General features: G+C 37.6%; 1 long non-coding RNA gene across 2 annotated transcripts; it reads left to right on the plus strand.

Annotated features, from left to right (window-relative positions):
* Positions 1 to 1688: 1688 nt before the first annotated feature.
* Positions 1689 to 6035, plus strand: LOC111093181. 2 transcript variants are annotated; one of them, XR_005380899.1, is made up of 3 exons: positions 1689 to 2559; positions 3661 to 3821; positions 5897 to 6035. It is a non-coding gene; the product is annotated as an uncharacterized LOC111093181 (long non-coding RNA). The 2 variants fall into 2 exon arrangements; XR_005380900.1 differs by lacking the exon at positions 1689 to 2559 and adding an exon at positions 2576 to 3305.
* Positions 6036 to 6652: the final 617 nt, after the last annotated feature.

Consider the following 6652-nt stretch of genomic DNA (forward strand, 5'->3'; position numbering starts at 1 on the left):
AGAATAGAGTTGGTCTCTACTCCTGCAGAATTTTTAGTCAAGTGGAATAGGCAACAATTACTTATAATCACACAAATAAGCATATAATTACAGATGGATTAAGTATTCCAAATCTGTGATTTGCAATCTCAGTCAAGTGTGATATTGCTCTCCCAGATGATTTGGAAATGTCTAGAGACATTTTTGGTTGTCACAAATGATTGGAGTTGGGGACAGGGTGGTGCTAGGGGCATCTTGTGGGTAGAGGCCAGAGATGTTGCTCAGCATCCTTCAACACGTAGGACAGCACCGTCTCCCATGATAAAGAATCACTTGATCCAAAATGTCAATAATGCCAAGGTTGAGAAACCCTACTACAAAGGAAAAATATAGTGCATTTAAGAGCATACAATGGTGGGGGATTGGCGATTTAGGTAAGGACTTGGTTATCCAATGTAGAACTTCACAGAAAGGTAAATCATTCACCGAAGACAAAGGGTATACATGTTTTGCCCTGATTTTTTGCTTGCCAACATATGCAGAAATAAAGACTTCAAATAGGGAAGACTGCATTCCCTTTTCTAATGAGGAAGTCAGAAAATGAGAGGATATTTGGTCAGCCCCAGCTTGAGAAAAGAAAGAAGAGGATGAAACTAGAAACCATCTCAGTGATATAATCGGGCTCACAGGGTAAGGACCATGATTATCAAAAACTCAACTTTTGTTTCTTATTTGATATTTCAATTGTCCCCAATGTTCTCAAGATTAAAAGCAAGAAGAAACAAACAAACAAAACAAGAAAAAACCAAAGCCCAGACAAACCAAAAGAGCCTATGTGGTTGACGCTGAATCCAACATGGCAGAGGGGGACCAGGCCGACTGAGAGCTCCCTCTGCCCACAGTCCTGAGGAAGAGACAAAAGAAAGGAGCTATTGCTCTATAAGTGCAATGCCAGCTGACAGATGCTAGGAGTTTCTGGAAAAGGAGAAAGACATGAGAATTGACCCAAGGTTAGCAACGTAACCACAGAGGATTTAGCCATGGTAAGCAGTGATCCTAATGGAATTATCAGCTGTGCCTATCAGCCTCATCTCTTCCAGCAGGTTGGTGAGATTATAGCTGTAAATGTTTGAGTTCACCAACTCTCTTTTGTAAGATGTTTCAGGTACCCTTCTGAAAGTTTCCAACTGTATAGGAGAAACGTGAAAGAATAGAATGAGAAGAACATTCCTAACAGGATAATATGGTGTAATTCTATCCAGAAACTAGGAGGTCATTGCCAATCCAGACATGAAATGACAAGTAGTATATATTTCTAGATAGACAAAAATCAAGCCCAGAGAGGTTTTGTAATTCTTGCCACAATCCTGCCTAGACAGGATTCACTGTCTGTGCCAGGTGTAAAAAGGAAAATGTAGTCTTTCCTCCCCTTTATACATGATATTCGGCACCTCTTGGACTTTCCACACATGGCCTATAAGCCAAAGATATTAATATCCCTGGCAAATGGGAAAGAAGCTAACAGCATAAAAATCAAATGGCTGATTCTTTTTCATTGTGATGAAAAATTTTCTACAAAGCTGTGCTACATGGTAGCAATTTTTCAAGAAAATCATCTGGGACCACATTTGAGTTAAAAATGGTTACCAAAGTATTTTCTTTTTAATTTGACTTTTTAAAAAAATAATGCGTAGTGTAGTATATATTAACATATAAATACTATAGAAAATTCCAAGTAACACAAGGAGGAAAATAAAAACTCCTTTAACTACATTCCAAGGTAATAAATATTGTTAATATTTTAATTCTATCTTATCTCTCTCTTTAGTTTACGGATATGTTAACATACATTTTTAAATGACATGAAATGGGTGTAAAAAATTCATGTTCCACAACTACATGCAGGATTTCATTTTTGAAAGTTACAGGCTGCCCTGACATATTTCTTATGCCTTAATACATGAATAAGCAAAGAAGCTCGAGAACTGACACAGAAATATTAAGTACTGAAGATATCAGTCATGTGATTTCCAAGGTACTAAAATATGGTCAAGAACATTTCTTTTGTGATTAATCTTGGGTCCAGAGTTTTAATATTTAACATTTCTATAAATGGGCTATGCAGACATAGGGAATTTTGTCCCTTTTCCACAGGGAATTATTTATTGATTAGCCTTAGCTTTGTAGCCAAGCACTTAGTACTTGTTTGCCAATGAGTCACTTTAATAGGACCACCAACACATAATTCAATTATCTTTGTTTTCTGCTGAGAAAAATCAGTGAAAATTGTATTTGCACTAATCTGTAACCTATTACTTGAGATTTGTTGTAAGTCTAAAAATATTAGTGAGTAGAATAGCATTCTATTTCTTAATCATTTCATTTCCTGAGAATAGCGACCTATCGTCTGGCGCCCAGATTCATCTTGGCTGACACCATCTCTGATCTCAGCTGTGGTGTTGTAGACAGGTCTACAGAAGCTTCAACTCACAGAAGGAGGGAGAAGCCCTGACCCAAAGGCTTTATGTGTGTGCTTCCTGTGATCTCCACAGGCCCCAAGTACCCGCAGGACCTTGCTTGGTTAGTACATATCTACAACTCAAAATCTTGAGGCAGTTAATATCCCTGAGGACAGCTCTTAACCAATGCAGCCAGAAGCTGATAGAAAATTCACTGTCTTCCATCGGTCAGGTAGTAATTCTAAGAGGTGTCCAGAAAGTACACTTTTCTTGGGAGAATTGAACTCTGTTGTCATAGCACGGACATCGTTAACACATACTTTTATGGGCTAGTCCTCCTTCTGTGCCTCATGCTCCTCCCTACTCTTGGTCCCTGGGTTCACCTCCCAAATAAATTGCTTACCCACAAGTCCTTCATCAGGCTCTGTGTTCAGGAGAACCCAACGAAGATAACAGGGAAGCATGGCCTAGTAATTTATACACAGTAAAATTCGAATGAAATTAAACCACATTGTTCTCTTTATGAGATCAGAAGTCGGTTAAATGGAACCTTAGAATGCATGCCCTATTGAGAAGGAAAATAAATTCAAACTTCTGAATCTGAATTAAACTTCTGAATACTTTATTCAAACTTCTAAAGTGAATTCAGACCTAATACAACATATTTGACCCTTGCTTATATGATGAATCATGTAATAATGACACTGCAGTTGCTACTAGAACAATTCCTGGCTGTACAACCCAAATCAGAGTTTTCAACATCATATAGAGACTTAACTTGATCATCTCTATATTAAAGGTAATAATACAGACCTCACTGGATAATATCTACCTCAGAATGGAATTCAAAGACATGAGGCATAAAAGGTAAGAGATCATGAAGTATCTCACAAATCATGATGAGAAGCCTCAATAATATCTTGAAGCAATGAAGACTCATAAAGGGTTTAAAGCCAAGGAATAACTGATTAGATTCACAAAAAAATGACTGGCAATAGAAGAGGATGGATGTGAGGGAGTCAAGAATGGGAAACTTGATAGAAGACTGTCAGTAAGCCAGTGAGAAATGATGGTGACTCAGTCACTTGAATCAGAAGCGCCAGAGCAGGGAAGGTGAAAAGTGGGCAGATTTGGCCAAGAAGCATAGTGACCAAATTGGTGTTGGGAACAGGAACAGTAGAACCAAAGATGGCACCCATGTTTCTGTCTTGGGTCACTGCAGGGTTGTGGAGCCCTTCACTGAGCTGAGAGCACAGGAGGACGATGAGCAGGTTCGGTGGACTGTGGGGGGCTTGGATTTGAACTACCTGCAACACTTTGTAGCAGAGAACATAACAGTTGAAAGAGGTTGGAGCCAGGAAGACTTCCTACAGGAAGTGACAGGTAAGGTGAGACCTGAGGGTGAGTTTACATTATGAAAAATGTAAGAAAATAAATAATTAAATAATTTTTACATTGTGAAAAATGTAAGAAAGAATGCTCTGGGAATGACAGTGGGAGTGCATACAGTGAAGAAGGAAGTGGCTGTCTACAATGCGGAAGAACTAAAAGGCTGGCTGACGTGCAGACTGCTGAGAAATATCTTTCATTTTTAACACTGAGGCAGAAGACCCATCTTTGTAATGTTTTTCTGTATTTTTTCAGATACTTATAAGCAAACAATTTTTCCTTAGATCCAGTCATTTTTTCCCCCACCACAGCTTCTTTAAAAATCTCCTTTGCTCCCCAAACACTGGCATTATAGTCCTCTTTCGTGCCATTACTTCACAGCATTAAGTGCCATTGAGTTGTCACATAGAGGCTACCAAGGAGGAAACGATATTCAGAGCATTTTCCAGAGGCAAAGATAGGGGTGTCCTTCCCTTAGAAATTTCATTAGGAATTACATACCAACAAGAGTAAAGGCATGGAACACTGAGTGGCACACTCTGAATTAAAATGGCTTTGGGCACCAATAAAAAATAAATTTAAATAAGTAAGTAAGTAAGTAAGTAAATAAATAAATAAATAAATAAAATGGCTTTGGTTGTGGAATGGCTCTCTTGTTTAGAAACCATATCCTTTCAAAGGACTCAAGAGAAAGCCAAAAGCTTCAACCATTATCTTCATGAATTTAAATATAGCACATTCTTCTACTTGGATCTCTTTCATTATGCTGCCTACAGAGTAGAAACCTCCAGCAGGTTTTAAAACATATTTGATCCTTGCTTATAGGAGGAATCATGTAATAATGACACTGCAGTTGCTACTAGAATACATGCAAATCAGACCCTTGGAGAGAGGGAAAAAGAAACCTCTTAGGTGGCAAATCTAAATAATGACCCAAGGGATAGTTGCCTGAAAAAGCCTTGCTGATAAGGAAAGGCATCTAACATAAACATCAGTAATAAGAATTCTTATTTCCTTTTGCCCTGATTCAGCTACAAGTACTGTGGATGCTTAATTATTCTGACGTGATCTTTCTAGCTGCAGAGCGTTCATATGCTAAGGCTTGGGAGTCTGGATTTATTTAAACTAGCATGAATTTAATTTTTCTTCTTGTTTTTGTAGTTGAAGATACTCCAAACATTATACATATAGATACACATAAATATACACATGCATAAACACCCAGATACACATATTCACACATATATATTTATACAGACACACATAGACGTGTAAATATGCGTATATATAATGTTATGGCTTCCAGGCAAATAGTGGAGGTGGCTTCACCATATTTAAATAATGCAAAGAATTTTCGTGTTAAATAGCTTTAGTGTATGTTTGTCAAAGAGCTAGCAGCTATTTCTGGCCTGTGGTGATTTCTTAAGAATGTCACAGAACAGTTTCAGAAGATCAACAAAACAAACAAAACAAAACTCCAAGACATTTTTTAAAAGGTATCGTCATTTCTGTTTAATAGGGGTTTAGTCAAGGTATAAACAAGGCTGATTTGGTCGACTTAAATATGTAGTGTGATCTCTTATTTGCTTGTCCTTTCTAGATTTTAAGGTTCTTTGATTTTTGTCACCATTGGCACACTCTAAAAAGCCACTCTAAAAAGCACTAGAAGTTTCATTAATGCTTACATTTGCTATTATGAAAATATTTCCACCCTGGAAAGAGTTTTAGATGGACACATTTTCTAAACCTTTGGTGGTATTTCCACATATTCTGAGATAATAAAGACTCATGTGGTTGTCCTAAGTTTTTATTAAACCTCACAGGATTACTGATTTTTGTTATTGTTCTTATTTTGGTGATCACAAACTTTATTAAATAAAGTACTTTCAACATAGATGCTTGTGTTTTTATTCAACCCTTGCTCCTTGCTATCCTCCAGGGTAATAAATGATTCCGCAGAGTGAATGTCTGGTTTTTGTGGTTGTTTTTTCATTCACGTTTTTCATTTCTGAAGAGCAAGATCTGATCCTCCAAGACCTCCAAGTCTCTCCACCTCTTCCCCTCTTTAGGAAATTACTCTGTGATGCATTTTCAGCAAATCAGGCAGAACTGCAGAAAGGGACAATAGCAATCATCTGCGATTGTTGGTGTGTGTCTTGAGGGACCAAGACGTCGTCAAAGAAATACTGAAGGAATACCAAGAAAAAGAGACGTGAAATAAAATAAGTCAGAAAATGAGATGCGTGAAATTTTTTTGATGAAAACAGATTTCTAAAAATTGGAATCCATTCATGTAAAAAATGTATATTAATATCTCCAGACATAAATCCCTGCCCTCTTAGTATGGTTAGGTTATTTTAGTGCTATGGTTCAGGCAGGACTATGCCTTTCTTCTCTTGAACCGGTTACAGGGCCATGTCCATTCTATTCTCTATGCTTTTCACCTACTGTAGCCAACCTAAGTCAGCAAAAGGAAATTTGGCCCTTTTGGCAGAAGAGATCACAGCTGTGGAATCTACAATTCCCGATTAGACTGATGAACAACGTAAAGAAACACATTCATTTGTGTGAGGATCAGCGGCTTTATCTGGGAATCTTTCTAAATAAACAGATTCCCTCTCCCAGGTCCAGATTTTATAATCTATTATTAATACGAATAAATATTTGAGTCTCTGGGCAAGTTCATTTGCATATCTGAAGAGGTTGGTGATGAATCCTTAAATCTGGCAGCTTAGTTTGGTTGTTGATTTGATAGTGCACACATGTGTAAATGACTACATGTACATTAGCCTTTAAAAGTCTGGCCCCCAAGCAAGACTGGACAT

This window comes from Canis lupus, chromosome 29 (genome assembly GCF_011100685.1).
Source record: "Canis lupus familiaris isolate Mischka breed German Shepherd chromosome 29, alternate assembly UU_Cfam_GSD_1.0, whole genome shotgun sequence".
Lineage (NCBI taxonomy): Eukaryota > Metazoa > Chordata > Mammalia > Carnivora > Canidae > Canis > Canis lupus.